Source organism: Anser brachyrhynchus, assembly GCF_964034855.1.
Source record: "Anser brachyrhynchus genome assembly, chromosome: 1".
Classification (NCBI taxonomy): Eukaryota; Metazoa; Chordata; class Aves; order Anseriformes; family Anatidae; genus Anser; species Anser brachyrhynchus.
The window spans coordinates 150,545,498-150,563,135 of NC_137694.1; the positions used below are offsets into that span (position 1 = coordinate 150,545,498).

The 17,638-nt window shown below is 48.1% G+C and overlaps 1 long non-coding RNA gene across 36 annotated transcripts in view; it reads right to left on the reverse strand.

Moving 5' to 3' along the window:
- Positions 1–3,788: 3,788 nt before the first annotated feature.
- Positions 3,789–17,638, reverse strand: part of LOC308185679 — a 51,875-nt gene continuing 38,025 nt past the window's right edge. For 20 of the 36 annotated variants that reach the window (XR_013943555.1, XR_013943556.1, XR_013943567.1 and 17 more), the window contains 5 exons: positions 17,403–17,519; positions 15,217–15,669; positions 14,187–14,395; positions 10,127–10,320; positions 3,789–6,763 (listed from right to left, as the gene is read on the reverse strand). This is a non-coding gene — a long non-coding RNA (uncharacterized lncRNA). The remainder of the gene's footprint in view (positions 6,764–10,126; positions 10,321–14,186; positions 14,396–15,216; positions 15,670–17,402; positions 17,520–17,638) is intronic. The other 16 variants (XR_013943577.1, XR_013943579.1, XR_013943581.1 and 13 more) reach the window with 16 other exon arrangements.

Genomic DNA, 17,638 nt, shown 5'->3' on the forward strand with positions numbered 1-17,638 from the left:
GTGCCAGCTGCTGGAGCCAGGCCAGGGGTGTAGGCATCCCCAGCCCGTGGTGCCTGTGAGAGACCAAGGAGAAAAGGAAGACGTGTGACACACTTGGTAGGAAAGGAGCTCAATCCATTTCAATTTGGCTGAGAAGAGCGGACCTCGCGAAGGCAGGACAGCCCTTTTTCAGGGCACCCCCCAGCAACCACCTGCCCCCTGTGCAGCCGTGGCTCTGACAGCCTGGGGGCAGGGAACACCTCAGCAACAGCGCCCGCCCCCGCCCTTTCCAGAAGGTTCTGGAACACAGACTGTGCATGCGGCTAATTAGCATTCTGGGTGTACTTAGCATAATTAGCGTGTGAGGGCTAAGGGCGGAGACTCAGGACTGGAGGTGGTGCTGGAGGTGAGGGCGGTGCCCAGGTTTGCCGTGGCTCTGCGTGTCTGCCTGCTCCTTCCCGTTCCTCTTCCCCGCGGGTGCTGGGGGCTTCTCGGGCTTTTGAGCCCGTGGTGAAACCCCGAGGCTGAAGTAGCGCCGTTACAAGTGGGGAGGTGCAGCCCCTGCGCCTGGCGTGCGAGGGGATGGGAGCGGGTCCTGAGGTGAAGGGCGAGGTTCAGCCAGGGTCTGCTGTCACCAGGATGTCACCCTGCTGTCATGCAGGGCATTTGGTGGAGAATACCGCGGGAAACTCTCAAAAGCTTTACTAAGATTCTAGTAGATGATGTCCACAAATGAGCTGGGCAGGACCTGCCTTTCATAAACTTGTTCTAAGCGCAGCTGATCACTTGATTGTGAGCATCCCACATCATTATCCTTGGCCCTTAGTCACTGCAGTTTCCCATCTGTGCAGAAGCCTGTCACAGCCTGGAATGGAGACTGCTCATCTGTATTGGATGGCAGGAGTGCCTGTAGGTCATGCATGCCTCTAACATCTCCCCAGAAAGCTGTTTACCCTGCCTTTAAGGTAGATCCTTTGAGCCATGGTCACGTTGTTAGTGTTACGGAGAATCGAGTGGATGTTTTATTAATGTCTCTTAGGTGATGGGTCATTAAGTATAATTAAGTATTGCCAAATGTACTTACATTATCAATTAATCTATGTATACTGGGAAACTTAGGGCGTATACTGAACAGTCAAATGAATCCTTGAAGGGGAACCCTGGGAGGGAACAGGTACAACCTGACCTTGGATAAGGACCTGGAAATGCTGAAATGAGTTGAAGCAGAACCAAGGAGCGGAGGGAGCATGCGTCGAGTGAGAAAGGTGAAAAGTTTAGTGGAGAGAGAGAGTCCTTACTTCATCTGGACGACCACCTGGACGACCACCTGGACGACCACCAGAGAGCGCCACGCACGTGCAAAGGGGAGGGGAGCTAATTAGAATGGAATGCGAGGCTGATGTTACCACCTGTAATGAATATGTATGCCTTACGTAATGTTGAATGTATAAATAATAGTTGGGAAGTAATGGGACTTGAAGCCAGATTTGGGCACCTGCCCCGGCTTCCAGCGCTGAATAAAGCCCCTTCATATAATCACTTGGTGGTTATGTGGTTGCTACGCTAACAAGGTAGCAGGGATAAGAGCCAGTCTTGACTAATGTCACAGAGTAAGAACTGACTTTACACCTGTTGGCTTGGGACATGCTGCAGTGCATTGCATTTGAGGCTAAAACAGGCTGTTTGGGGCTATTTGTTCTGGTGTAACCTGTCAGAAAGCTTAAGTACTATGTATCTGCCCCCCCCCCTCCTTGCTGAGGGTTATTGGACTTAGAGCAATCCAACAGCAAAAGGGTCCTCCAAAAGGAAGGACAACTACTTAATTTGCTGTGTATCCAAGACAGTTATGCCAATAGCCCACTGGTAACTTTTGGATTATTGAAGTACCCTCTCCTGTGATAGTCTATGTCAAGCATGCCTGCAGCCTTGGGGCCAGTCACAGTGGGGTGCATTTGCCACTCCTTCCCAGTTACCCTCTCTTCAAGTTCAAGTACAGTTAGCTGTCGGGATCCCCCTGTCACTCCAGAAACACAGATGGGGTCTGCTGCTTTCTAGCTTGCTGGCATTAGGGTACACTGGTGCCCGCTAGAGTCTTAAAGCCCTGTGGGGCTGATGTTCCAGGCCATTGAGTCCACACAGTCAGATAAACCTGGTTGTCCTTTTCTCCACTTGGCTGGAGGCACAGCTCATCTGGTCCTGGTCACAGTATTCGTTACTGTGTCTGGATGACTGCCCATGGAAACTGGAGCAGCAGTTTTCTCAGAAGACACTGCTTTTGCAATTGTTCTCCTTGCAATTTCTGTACCTCTAGGGTCAAGGTAGATTTTTCCATCCCATTTTTTCATGTCCTCTCCACGATCACGCAGGTTAAACTGCAGGGTGGCATGTGGTGTGTACCTACTATATCCTCTTGAGCAGAGAGCAGTGCTTGCTCCTAGTAGCTGAGATACTGGTTTGTACAGGTAGGGAGTAGGACATAACCTTATTGAACTGCCGGAACTTCCAGGACAGCTTCTGCACGGCATTCTTGATTGGTGGGCCTTTGGGGAAAGCTTCTCAACAGCTGAGATGTGAGTCTATAGGGAGGGAGAGAGGCTTTTTTTGCATTGCTGAAGTTGGCCAGCCGATTAGTGTGGCATATGTTCGTTGTCTTTCCAGCTCGTTACTGATAATGAGTTGGCATAGAACAATGGGGCACTCCATACAAACCTGTGCTACAGTGGTTGTATGCACTTGACTTAATCTGGATCTTTAGAGAATTGGTCATCGTACTGCAAGTCACCATAAACTCTCTCCAGCGTGGCTGACTTCCTTTAGTACTGGATACCCATCTCCATGGAGGTCCACTTGCTTGGGTGACCTCTTCCCTGAAGGGATACTTCTCTTCCACACCTAACAGGACTTGCCTCTGGATGCTGATGACTTGTGACCATTATCCTATTGCTCTGTCAACATCACCTTCCCTCAGAGGGATCCAGCCGCTTGGCTTCCCTGCGCTCTAATTCCAGGCTACTGGCCTTCTTATTCCTGCACTGGAGCAACCAGGTGACGGGGTGCTCACCTGGGTGATACACAAGAAGATTTGTGCCATCTCACAGCTCATACCCATAGCCCAGTTGCTGGGATCGGGCCCTTTTCCGCTGGGCAACTTTCCAGCCCCTCATCCCTAAGCCCACACCACTGCTCTGGGGTTCTGATGCAAATGCAGCACCCAGCATTTACATTTGCTGGCTGTCACTTAGTCAGACTTGGCCTGTTGACCTAGCCTATGCAAATTGTCAGGGAGCTGGTCTGCTTCAGGATAGATAGCTTTGGAGACCCTAATTAGTATTGTCTGCAAGCTTACTGAGGGTGGACTTGAACCCCTTCTCCAGATCACTGATGGGAATACTGAACATCCCTGGCCTCTGTATGGAGCACTGGGGAACCTCTCTGGCGACCAGCCACCAACTGGATTGAACTCTGTGCTGAGTCTCTGAGCCCAGCCACCCAGCCAGTTCTTCAGCCAGCAAACCTCTTCAAGCCCTGATCAGGCAGTCTCTGCAGGAGACTACCACGGGAAACTCTCAAAAGCTTTACTAAGATTCTAGTAGATGATGTCCACAAATGAGCTGGGCAGGACCTGCCTTTCATAAACTTGTTCTAAGCACAGCTGATCACTTGATTGTCTGATAAATTCTGTACAGGACAGAAAGACTACAGCAAAAAGGCATTCAGTGCCTCAGCCTCATCTGCACCTTGTGTCCTCCGTGTTACCCCTTGCATCTGTGATACACAAGAGCCAATAACACAGGCTCAGGCGAGGATCTCTGTGAAATAGCATTTTTATTAGCAACTGCACTGGCAGGCATCCTGCAAGCAGGAGTGCGGATTCCCTATTACCCGACGCTTAATTCCTCCCCTGTTTCCTCATTGGCTGAGTACTACAGGTTCACAAACTGCTCGACGCTTGTTGCTATATGTATTGTATATCTGTACAATTGCATATGACCAACCATTAATTGGTCGTTTTCCTTTTTTTTCCTTCTCTCAGGACTAGAGGGCCTGCGATTTTTTGTTCTTGCGGATTTTGCACTGCTCGTCCTGTATTTCTTCACTGTCCCAAAATGAGGAAGACAGCTGAAACTTCCACTGACCCCTGATCTGCTTATCATAATGTGAGAAGGATTTTTTTTTTTTTCAGACAGGGTCTTCTGTGAAGCTGTTTTATTTGCTATGGCAATGGTGGGCATCCTGCAAGCAGGAGCACACAGTAAAAGTTCATCTTAACCTTATATTCCTTATTACTGACACCTGATTTCTCCCCTTTCCTCACTGGCTGAATACTACAGATTCATAACCTACTCGATGCCCTTCTATACCATATATGTACAATTTTATTTGACCAACTGTTAAATTTCTCCTTTCCTTTTTTTCCTTCTCTCCTGACTAGAGGGACCGCAATTTTTGTTTTCACTGATTTCGTACTGCTCATTCTGTTTTTCTTAGCTATCCTCCTTATTTTGCGACAGTGGGACCTTCCTCTTCTCTGCTTAACACACTCCCCATTGTTATGATACTGTCATACCTGCACAATCGCTTTTGAATATGCGCGGTTAGTGGATTTTCCACTGCAAAAACAACTTCTAGTGCAAAAACACTACTTTGTTTCTCACACATAACCCCCACTGTTGTACCTCTGAAATGGCTGCAGAATCACTTTTGAACATGCAAGGTTAGTATAACATTTTGTTTGCACAAACACATTTAATTCTCATGCAGGGCATTTGGTGGAGGTCTTAATAATGTGCATGGTCCCTCAGGCAGACTTTCAATCTCTTTTGCGATTTCTTCCATTTTTCTTTCTTTTTCCACGTTGTCTGGATCTTTACTCCACAAGGGAAAGGAAGGTTCACCCAGCAATGGTTCTCTGCGACAGAACAAAAGGGTTTTCAAAAAGAAAATGTGTTAATACGAATCGACAGGCTAACATTAAAGAAGTCTCTCAGCGGAAATCCCAGCAAAGAGCTGCCCAGAGCTCCTTGTGCTCCAGGATGTTCTCGCTAGAAATGCTTCCCTGCACAGAGCAGCAATCTGGCAGAGACTGCTGGGAAAAACCTACTCACCGTTGTCTCATCTTCAGCAACCACTTCACTAAGTAGCCCAAAGCCGCCAGAAGGAACAGACACACAAGGATGGCCAGCACCACAACTGCGATGCGCTCTGGCACCCATTTGTGACCCGAAACCTCTGCATTTTTTTCACCGCCAGCCCCTGGAGGAAATGGGACAGTCACACGCTTTTAGGAGTTCTGTACCACTGACAGTCTCGCAGTGTCTTTGGCAAGTCCGAGCAGTTATCTTCACTTGGTTGCTTTCCCTCATTCTCGTGTGTTAGCGCTAGAGGACAAGGATGACCAGGTACAGTCATCCTGAGCAAGAGCCCACTCGTGAGGGAGAGGCTGAATGAGGGTTATCTCCAGCAGTGTCTTTGGGAATGAATATGCATGCCTTACCCATGCAATTTCTCCCATGCTCCATACCCCTATTCTGTAGAAAAGACGCAGAGCCAGCATTTCTGGCCAAATCTGCAAACAAAGGCAGAAAAAAGAAGAGCTTTGTCTGTAAGATACTGCAAGATACATCTTCAGCTTTGAATGGCAGCTAACGCAGTTTGAACTTGTAACTACTCCCCAACACCTGTCATTCTCTTCGCTCTAAATGTTTACTCTTACTCCGAAAGAAGCATTGGCAACTTGGGAGGTCCCTGTTGCTCAAAACCAGGATCCATCCTAAAACTGAGGGAAACATTCTTTATGGGAACAGCTGAAAACAAACATGGAGGAAGAAAGCTAGTGTGAAATGCTGCAATAAACAGCTTCCTAAGAAATGCCTGCAGAGTGGCTGGGTTGACCTCCTGGGTGTAGCCTGGCAGCTCCCTCATGAAATATATAGAGCCAATGTACCCAGGTGACCTCTCCAAGACTCAGAATCAGGATTCCACTGAAGAGATGCAGAGCCAGCACCTGTGGCCACATCTGCAACCAAAGGCACACGAGAACAGCTCCTGTCACATACTGTAATAAACTCCTTCAGCTTTGAATGGCAGGAAACACCAATGCTGCCTGACGCCCGTTCCCCCCTTCCATTGACGAGCACGTGGCAGTGTGGTACCAGATGCCAGCACGGGAACTGTATTGGCATAAAACTCACCATGTGCACAGCTCCTGGGGAAAAGGACCCCCAGGAGTTCACCCAGGCTCTAAACTCAGCCCCAAAAGCTGCTGTCTTTGCAGACAATGCTGGAAGAAGCTCAAGGCTTCAGCAGCTTGCAATGCAGCTTCACGAGATAAAGAAGCCTTACTTGATTCCCACTTTGCTCTTACATGTATCTGAGCAGCAGTGAAGAATGTATGAAGGTACATTCCCCTGAAAACAAGACTGAAAATAAATGCTGTCACTGCAAAGCCAATAAAGGTGGGCTGCTTAACCCTGGAAAAGCCTTGATGCTTAAGAAAACGGTACTGCCGAGATGGGCGGCCTGCAGGCAGAGCTGTAAGCAAGCAAAGACAACCAAGTTTTTCTCTCCATGTTGTGCTAGGCTCCCCTGGAAAGGGGCTGCAGAGACTGGAAGGGGATCACGTAATGCCGTGGAAGCCACAAGTGGCTAACGTTGGGCGAGCCCTGACCAGGGCCCAGACAAACACCCAAGGACAACAATATAGGCAACTCACCCCTGGGATTCCCCCAAGGCTCAGAACCAGTTTTCAGGGGAGAAGCTGAATAAGCGCTGCCTACATGAGAACCTGCAATGGAGTACAGAAGAGGAAAGCCTTCGTGACACACTCTAATAGGCTTCATTACACAGGATGTGCAGTGACAGCACAGGGACGATGGGATCCACACGTGGGACCCAGCAGCTCCCCAGATGCTGACTCAGGGCAATAGGCACCAGCACTCAAAGACCCGCTGGACAGACAAGGCTGTGCTTGCCTACCGGGGGGCCTGTTACGTTCCCCAAAGCAGGAAAAACTGAACAGGGAGCTGCAGAGGACAACAGGGTGTCATTGCGCTGCTCACAGTCCAGGGCGCGCTGGCCAGCAGATGGCTCACCCAGCACCACCCCATCTGCGCTTCTCGGCTGTGGGCTGGGGACCTGGCAGGGAGACCTGGCGTTGTTAGGGGAGTGCTGCAGGGGAACAGGAGAAAGGCTGTTGTGCCTGGAGTCAACAGCAGCTGAGCTCTTCCCTCCAGGCCATATCCCAAAAGGCCCCAAGCTGGGATATGGGGAGATGCTCAAGAGCCATTGCCCCCCACCCTGCAGTAACCAGGCACAGGGCAGCAAAGCTCCCATTAGCGCCAACGGCTTCCCTTATGGCCCTGCCAGCCAAGACTGCTTGCCAGGCAGCCCCAAGAACGTGGTGCTGGGCCCAGAGCCAGCATTGCCAGAGCATCCCTCACTGCCAACCCTACCTGGGCGCAGTCCTAACCATGGGATACTCAAGGTCTCCCCGGGACATGGGGCCACCAAGAGGAGGAGAACAGAGAGAGAGAGAAGGAAGAGCAGGCAGCAGCTGGAAGTAGCAATCCCCTGTGCTTGCCCCATGCTACCACTTGCCAGCAGCCAGAACCTGCTTTGCACCCTCTAGGCCACGAGCACAAGGTGGCTATGACAGGACGTGCTACGGGACCTCTGCATGAATTCATGGGGCCCACTGTGACCTCACAAAACATCTGCAATGAGGTGGCAAATGCTCTGCGGGGGTAGCTACAGCAATGGAAGCAGACCAACTGGCAGCACAGAGGTAAACCTACCTGTGCTGCTCTAGTGTGGGAGGATATTGCTGCCTCAGTAGAAAAGATACGTAACAGAGATGCTCACGTGCCCAAGAGTCATGCCCCCAGAAAACATCATAATAAAGAGGTGGACTGAGCTTTGAGAACTCAAGTGTCTCACGTGGATGTCTACAGGGGACGGTAAGGCTGAGCTGTTTGTAGCTCAGTGGGCCCATGAAGTATCAGGACATAGGGGGACATGCAGAAAGATGTGCTTGTGATCGAGGGGTAGACCTGACCATTGAGGCCATCAACACAGGTCACCACCTGTGAGTGCTGAAACCTGCGCTGTGTGTGATCAAACGAGCCATGAGAGTGAAGTCTCCCTGAATAGGGGGCGCTGGCTGGGATATCAGTATGGTGAGGCCTGGCAACTCGCCAACAAGCCTCTGGAAAGGTTAAGAGATAAAACAGACTGTTAAAGACCACGTCACATGCATTGGGTGCTGGGACATGGAAACATTGGGACATGAATTTACCAGAGGGCACGTGGCTTCTCACTGCAGGGAGGATACACGCTCCGAAGCGTGCACAGAGAACAAAGCTGGTGAAGGGATCGGAAGACAAGACGAATGAGAAGCAGCCAAGGGAACAAGGGTTGTTGGGGTTTCTTAGTCTGCAGAGAAAGAGGCTGATGGGAGACCAGCCAGCCAGGATGATGTCACTCTCCTTGAGTGACAAGCAATAGGACCCAAGGAAACAGTCTCAAGCTGCACCTGGGCAGGTTTACGTTGGATAAAGGGAAGAATTTCTTCCCAGAGGGAGGTGGTCAACCATTGCAATGGGCTGCCACAGGAAGTGGCGGTGCTCCCCCAACCCTGGAGGATTTAAGAGACATGGATGTGGCAGTACACATGGCTTAGTGAGGAGATTTGGTAAGTCAGGTTGACAGTTGTACTTGATGGCCTTGAAGGGCACTGATCTCGCTTTGCCTGTTCCTAGGCAGGGGTCATCACCACTGTCTGGCTGCCTCCGACAGCTAGCCTGAGGAGAACATTCTGAGTGCATGGCACAGACTAACAGGACAACCCAAGATTGCCCAGAGCTGGACAAGAGCTATTGGCAAATCTACAATGGCCATGGCCATTTTGGCCATTGTTCCTCCTTCCTCCAATCTACCTGGGTCTTCCCTCTTCAAGACACTGTCAGCATTGTCTAGCACATGCTATTTCACATGCCAAGCCACTCCAATGAACACTTCCCTCCCCCTCCCCCCCCAGCAAATGCTCACATTCCTGCACTCACAATCACGTCCGCACAGCCACATTCCCACAGCAGCTTCTTAGTTAGGAAAGGATTTTGTGAAATACATTCTCATTTCAATAGACTGTATTTAATAAAATCCTCCTCAGCAGTATGAATGAAGCAGCTGTTTTGTTTTTTCCTGTCATTTCTTCTCTTTTCTTAGCTTTGCCAAACTTTTTGTCCTGGTTTCAGCTAGGATAGAGTTCGTTTGCCTCCTAGTAGCTGGTATGATGTTATGTTTTGGATTTAGGATGAGAGTAATGTTGATAACACACTGATGTTTTAATTGTTGCAGAGCAGTGCTTACACCAAGCCAAGGACTTTTCAGCTTCTCGCTCTGTCCTGCCAGCGAGCAGGCTAGGGGTACAGCAGGAGCTGGGAGGGGACAGACCCAGGACAGCTGACCCAAACTGGCCAAAGGGGTATTCCATACCATCTGACGTCATGCTGAACAATATATAGGGGTGGCTAGCTGGGGTGGGGGGGACTGACTGCTCGGGGATAGGCTGGGCATCAGTCAGTGTGTATCACTTGTTTTGTATGCATCATTAGTAGTAGTACTATTATTATTTTCTGTTCTAATAAACTGTCTCAATCTAAACCCACAAGCTTCACTTTCCTCTTTCTCTCCCCAATCCCAGAGAGGGAGGGTGGAGGATGAGTGAACAGCTGTGTGGTGCTTAGCTGGCAACTGGGTTAAACCACAACAGTCCTTTTTTGCCGCCCAACATGGGGCCAGAAGGGTTGAGATAACAACAGATCTGACTAGTGTGTGTTAAAACAAGATTTTTATAAGCATTACATCAGTTTAATAGTTCCTAAGCACAATGCTGCTTTTTGTGATCTCAAGTCTGCTGTGCCAGTTTTCCAAATCGCGTTACATAGCACATTACTTAGTGTGTATGTTCCCTGTCATAGTGCTTATCACTTCTGGGGGTTGGTACAGGGTTATTATTTTGCTGTACTGTGTAACACGGGCTTATGGTATGACAGAATTACTGGCCGTGAGACTGATCTGGTATTTGTACTCAGCATTGTCATCAACTCCATACTTTGGGAATCCTACCTCAGAAACTGTAAATAATTACCCCTTTCATGCTGCTTCTTCAGGGAGCCAATCTACGGAGGGGTCAGGGGAAGATGTTTTTTTCCCATGTGTTCACTATCCCTTTTGTCTCCTCCAGGCGAGTTAGGGTAGCTTTCCAGAACTTCAAATATCCTTGCGATGTTCAGACCAGCATGTTCTCCTTGCTATGTCTCCTGAGTGCACTTCAGGTTTTGTCTAAGGTTAAACAAATACTTAAGAGTGTCATCCAGAGATCTGTCCTGAGGCAGTATACTTATGAGTGGCAGGGAGAGGGGGAGGATATAGGCAGGCATCTAGAGCAGTGGGACCTCCAGTGCTTTGGAAATTCACCCCCGAACACCTAAAACCTAAAAAAGTGGTAGAGCGCTTGAAAAAGGTGCGTCATCGCCCTGGCAGTACCAGACATACAGAAATCACTGCAACATGCTGGGGCTTGGCCTGTGCTTACCGAGCTGCATTCGATGCCAATATAACCCCAGTGACAGACCCTGCAGCCACTTCAACCTGAGACAGGCCCAGCGGCCACTCCAAGCCCTAAAATGGGCCCTAAGGCTGAGCCAGGGAAACAAACTGTACCAGTGTCAGTTGCACCCGTAACCAAGGTGAAAAAATAGTATAGAGTCAGATCATTTAATACGCAGAGAAACTTCTGCTAAGACTAGGTATGGAGAAGACAAGGCCAGGCCATGAGAGGAACAGGAGGGTGAAGATGTCACAAAAACAGCAGTATCTAGCCAAAACCTATACCAGCATGAGCTACGAGATGTGCGAAAAGATTTCGGTCGCTGTATAGGTGAGCAGCTTGTCACTTGGCTGCTCCGGTGCTGGGACACTGGAGCCAATTGTCTGGAATTAGAGGGCAGGGAAGCCAGGTGGCTGGGATCCCTTGCTAGAGATGCAGGACCACCTTACAGCCTCTGGAGGCATCTCCTGGCAGCTGTGAAGGAGAGGTATCCCTTCAAGGAAGAACTATGTCTTCCAGGCAAGTGGACCACTATGGAGAAGGGAATCCAGTACCTGAGGGAATTAGCCATACGGGAGGTGATTTATGAGGACCTAGACAACGAACAAATACCCACAGATCCAGATCAAGTCAAATGTACACGACCCACATAGCAGAAGTTTGTACGGAATGCACCATCATCATATGCCAGCTCATTGGCACTAATGGCCTGGGAAGAGCAAGAGGAACCCACAATGGATGAATTGGCTGAACAACTCTAGCAGTACAAAGAAAGTCTCTCCTCTTCCCTACAGGCCTGCATCTCGGCTGTGGAGAAACTTTCTGAAGAGGTCCACCAACTCAAAGAGAATTTATCTTCCTCCCCACCTGTACAAACCAGTGTCTCAGCAATCAGGGGTAAGCATCCTTCTGTGCAAGGAAGATGACAGAGTGGGTACACACCCTGTGCCACCCTGTGGTTTTACCTACGTGACTGTGGAGAAGACATTAGAAAATGGGATGGAAAAATCTACCTCAACCCTAGAGGCACGAGTACGTGAGTTGCAGAAGAAAACAATCAGGGAAAAAGGGGTTCTCTGAAAAGCTTGCTGCTCCAACTTCCAGCAGGCAGTCCTTCAGACACAGAAACGAAGATTCTGACCAGGATTAGAGGGGCCCTGCCTCCTGCCAGGGGGAGGAAAGGGACAATCAAGTTTATTGGACTGCGTGGATTTGATGGCCTGGCACATCAGACGCACGGAACTAGAAGGCTTTAGTAGACACTGGTGTACAGTCTACTGTAATGCCATCAGGCTATAAAGGGCCACAACCCATCTGTATTTATGGGGTGACGGGGGGATCCCAGCAGTTAACTGTATTGGAGGCTGAAGTGAGTCTAACTGGGAATGAGTGGCAAAAGCACCATATTGTGACTGGCCCAGATGCTCCATGCATCCTTGGCATAGACTGTCACAGGAGAGGATGTTTCAAGGACCCAGAAGGGTTCTGCTGGGCTTTTGGCATAGCTGCCTTAGAGACAGAGGACATTAAACACTTGTCTACCTTGCCTGGTCTCTCAGAGGACCCTTCTGTTGTGGGGCTGAAGAGGGTCAAAGAACAGCAGGTGTCAATCGCTACCACAACTGTGCACTGGCAGCAATATCGCACCAACCAAGACTCCCCGATTCCCATCCATAAGCTAATTTGTCAACTGGAGAGCCAAGGAGTGATCAGCAAGACTCATTCACCTTTTAATAGTCCCATATGGCCAGTGCAAAAGTCTAATGGTGAGTGGAGACTAACAGTGGACTATCGTGGCCTGAACGAAGTCACGCCACCACTGAGTGCTGCAGTGCCGGACATGCTAGAACTCCAGTATGAACTGGAATCAATGACAGCCAAGTGGTACACCACAATTGGTACACTGATTATATCGTTATGCGGTGATACAGCAGAGAAAGTTTTCGAGAAAGGGAAGAAAATAGTCCAAATCCTTCTAAAGGCTGGTTTTGCCATAAAACAAAATGAAGTCAAAGGACCTGCACAAGAGACCCACTTTTTTGGAATAAAATGGCAAGATGGACATCAGCAAATCCCAATGGATGCGATCAACAAATAACAGCGATGTCTCCACCAACTAGCAAAAAAACACAAACTTTCCTAGGTGTCATGGGGTTTTGGAGAATGCATATTCCAAATTACAGTCTGATTGTAAACCCGCTCTACCAAGTAACCCGTAAGAAGAATGATTTCAAATGGTGCCCTGAGCAATGACAAGCCTTTGAACAAACTAAGCAGGAAATAATTCATGCAGTAGCCCTTGGGCCAATCCAAACAGGACCAGATGTAAAGAACATGCTCTACACTGCAGCCGGGGAGAATGGCCCCCCCCCCGGAGCCTCTGGCAGAAACAGCCTGCAGAAACTCGAGGTTAACCCCTAGGGTTTTGGAGTCAGGGATACAGAGGATCTGATGCCTGCTACACTCCCACCAAAAAGGAGGTATCAGCAGCATATGAGGGAGTTTGATCTGCTTCAGAAGTGGTCAGTACTGAAACACAGCTCCTCCTGGCACCCCAACTGCCAGTACTGGGCTGGATGTTCAAAGGAAGCATCCCCTCTACACATCAAGCAACTGATGCTACATGGAGTAAGCAGGTTGCACTGATTACGCAACTCAGCAGGCTCAAACAGGAAACCCCAGTCCTCCAGGAATCTTGGAAGTGGTTATGGACTGGCCAGAAGGTAAACATTTTGGGGTATCACCAGAGGAGGAGGTGGCCAATACTGAAGAAGTCCCACTGTACAACAAGCTACCAGAAAACAAGAATATACCCTGTTCACTGATGGGTCTTGTCATACTGTGGGAAAGCATTGGAGATGGAAAGCTGCTGTATGGAGTCCTACATGACATGTTGCAGAAGCTATTGAGGGAGAAGGTGAATCGAGTCAGTTTGCAGAAGTGAAAGCCATCCAGCTGGCTTTAGATACTGCTGAACGAGAAAAGTGGCCAGTTCTCTATCTCTATACTGATTCATGGATGGTAGCAAATGCCCTGTGGGGGTGGTTACAGCAATGGAAGCAGAACTGCCAGCACGGGGGCAAACCCACCTGGGCTGCTGCATTGTGGCAAGATATTGCTGCCCAGGTAGAGAACCTGGTTATAAAGGTATGCCATGTAGATGCTGATGTGCTTCAAAAATCAGGCTACTGAAGAACATCAGAACCACCAGCAGGTGGATCAGGCTGCTCAGACTGAAGTGCTTCAGGTGGACCTGGACTGGCAACATAAGGGTGAATTATTTATAGCTCAATGGGCTCATGACACCTCAGGCCATCAGGGGGGCAGGTGAGCGAACAACTGTGTGGTGCTTAGCTGCCAGCTGGGTTAAACCACAACAATGAAGCAGCTGTTTTGTTTTTCCTGTCATTTCTCTTTTCTTAACTTTGTTTCACCATTTTGTTTTCATCCACACTGTCAGAATTGCTCTGATGGCCAGACTGAGGTAAACAGTTGGAAGACACAGAATGAAGTAGCTTTGTGCTTTAGTAGTTCCCCTCCCACAACTCTGAGGAACCCTCCCACACTTGTTCAACAGTACAGAAGTTAAGTCACTAACTTGTCTGGGGTCCCCCTCTGTGCAAGTGAGGGGGACTAGTGTGGACAGGGTCTTCTTCCCACTGCCAGAACCAGGGCACTTCAAGAGTCCTCGAGAGTGGGTAGGATTTACAGGTTAGAATCCATTTCTTAGGACTGGAAATTGCCATCTCCAACTCTGAGAGATCTTCTCTTCTAGGGTGAAAGCAAGCTTCGTCTGGCACTAGTTGTCTGCAACAAAGTTTTGGAAAAGAAAATTAATTAAGAAGCAAATGGTAAAAATGTCTCTCAACAGAAATCAACAGCCAGGCCCTGGTCAGCATTCTGAGTGCATGTCAGAGTAACAGCGGGACCACAACCAACCAGGGCTTGGCCAGAGCTAAGGAATAGCTATTGACAAATCTTCAATTGCACACTCACATACATGTGCACACGGGCACATTCTCACAGGGGCAGCTAACTTAAATGAAATGCATTCTAGGAAATCCTAACTTCCATTAAAGGAAGCATTTTGGAGCTCTTTAGTTCTATTCTGCCTTTCCTTTGCCTCCCATTCCCTTCCAATGCACATTCCCATATCAGCTTCCATAGTTCCATTGCACCCCCTCCAAGTAAGAGAGCCAGCTCTGCCATCAAATTCACTGGAAGCACTGGAATTACTCAGAGATTCCCTTTTTTGCACAATATCATTCACTTTTCTCTAGTCAAATATATGGGAAAAGTACACTGCCACCCTGGCAAGTCTAGAGAGATTGAGACTCACTGCAATGTGCTGCAGCCTGGCTCATCTGTGCCTACCAAACCCACACTTAATGCTAATCCAACCCCTGTTACCACACCACCACCCCCCCACAAAAAGGCAGCCCTGAGCCCACTCCAACCCCTGCAACAGGTCCAGTAGCTGGGCCAGAGAACTAACCTATGCCAGTACCGGTCACCCGCTGCCTTCCAGGTTACACCAGAACAAACAGCCCCAAACCGCCTGTTTTAGCCTCAAATGCAATGCACTGCAGCATGTCCCAAGCCAACAGAGGTGTGAAGTCAGTTCTTACTCTGTGACATTAGTCAAGACTGGCTCTTATCCCTGCAATCGGCTTCCTCATGAGGACAAGTGGAAGGGCAGGCACCGCTCTCTTCTCTTTAGTGACCAGTGACAGGACTCACAGGAACAGTGTCAAGCTGCAACAGGGGAGGTCCAGGCTGGACATCAGGAAGAGGTTCTTTACCAAGAGGGTTGTTACGCACTCAAACAGGCTCCCCAGGGATGTAGTCACAGCACCAAGCCTGTAGGAGTTCAAGAAGCATTTGGACTGTGCTCTTATGTAGTCTCAATTATTGGGTAGACCTGTGTGGTGCCAGGAGTTGGGCTCGATCCTTGTGGGTCCCTTCCAACTCAGGATGTTCTATAATTCTATGATTAATCTGCCCATGGCTCTGGCAAAAGATCTAGCTGAAAGGCAGCTTTTTGCAGAGATTTTAGGTACACGCATGACCTGCAGGCACTCCTGCAATCAAACACAGAGGAGAAAAGTTTTCATTCCATGCTGTGACAGGCTTCTCCATGGGGGGAGGGGCAATGACTCTAAGGGCCAAGGATAATGATGTGGGATGCTCACACAGGCCTAGATACCCACAGCTGCAGGGAGCCTTTGCCTGTGATGTCAGTGCCCTCCAAGTCAACAGGTGTTCAAGATTTACCTCTGCCATCCCTAGAATGACCCCATGAACAGTAGTGCACTTGCAGGGGGGGCTGAACCATCACCACCTCCAGCTGTGTCCAGTCTTTCAAGAAAGATTTGCTGGCAACTCTAGGTTGATCACAAGTGCAATTAACTATTACCCATCTTAAAAGGCAAATCAAGATGGACATTTTTGAAATTACCAGCAGGAAGTGTGTATTATAGGTGAGCCAGTGTTCTTCTGTTGGAGCTACAGCATCTGAAAATATAACTACAGCTGAGAGCTCAAGTGGTTGCATGTCAGGCTGAAACATGCCCAGCTTCTCCTGCTGTCTGCATCCCATTCCAGCACCACTGCTGATTTACCCCACATGTTCAGTCCTCCCCTGACTATTTCCAAGGACTTAGTGCAATGTTTCTCAGAAATCTCCAAAGTAGAAATACAAAAACATACAATCAGACATCCTAGAATGGCACCCAGTGTACAAGGAACTAGAAAGTAGTACGTATTATTCCTTAGAAGTACAAGGGATATTTGACCAGGTAGCTTACATGGAAGTGACACCTTGACCAATACAAACTCTAAACAAGTAAAAGAATTAAAACATCTCAGAAAAATGTAACCTTCCTAAGTTGAAAAAGCTTCACTACCTCGTGGTGCAGTATGATGCAGTTTTATCATCTTGTGAACACCCACTAGGGAATAGAGATGCACTTTATAGAGTATTTCTCAGAAAACTACTTACATATTTAGTGTACAAGATTTATGTCAGCATGGATTACTTTACAGATCCTATTTTTCACTCAAGGCCCAGTGGATTTTCTCCTGTTACACCAGATGCAGTGAACAAACGCTAACATCTCTCATCTCCACATAGAATCTTTCCCCAACTTGTTTTAATTGAAATAATCACGTGTAAAGAAAACTATCCTATCATCTTCCTGTTTTTTTTTTAAGATGTCTTTTTTGTACAGAACATTTTTCAGCCAAAACACCACTTCTATCAAGAATGGCCAATTGTCTTTAGTCAGTGTGAAAACTGTCGTTTCCAATATGCCACATCTCACGATTTTGTATGTTAACATGTTCAAGTGTCCATGTTAGTTTTTGAGCACACAGTTCAGAGGTTACGTGATCAAATGAATGAATGATTAAGAGGAGCTATCTAGAAATTGAACCTTAATTCATGAAGTCTAGAGTTAAAGTCCTGTGACATTGTGCACATTTCTTAATGTTGACCTTACCAACCGGCTGTGGGTAATATTTGTACTCAATTTTCAAAGGAGCCATCTCAGAAATAAGGGAGCCCATTTCATGCACAAGTAATTCTCAGAAGTGCCTAATTTATTTTGATCATCATCTTTTGGATCCTTAAGCCTTAAAATCCTTCACCTTCTAACAAGATTCTACCCTAAGAGGGGGGAAAAAAGAGCTGGAAGAGATGTGAGAACGTTTTAAAGTAGAACAGGGACACTTACATGAGAAAGAGCAAGCAGTTCTGCAAGACTGCTAAAACAGATCTGTAACCATATTCATGTAACAAATCAAACATGCTTACAGTGACGAGGATAACAGTAAAGCTCATGTTTTCTTTCTTGATCCATAGTTGTTCCATGGTATTTCATCAGTCATTGATGTAACCAGTCACGTGTCACTCGGCTTGCTGAACTGCTGTCTTAAATATAAAAAACAGCTTAGTTTTACGTTGACAGGGAATACTAAGAATTTCAAGTACAAACCATTTGGTCTCTCAAAAGTATTAACCTAAGCTCCCTGACACAGTATTGTAATACC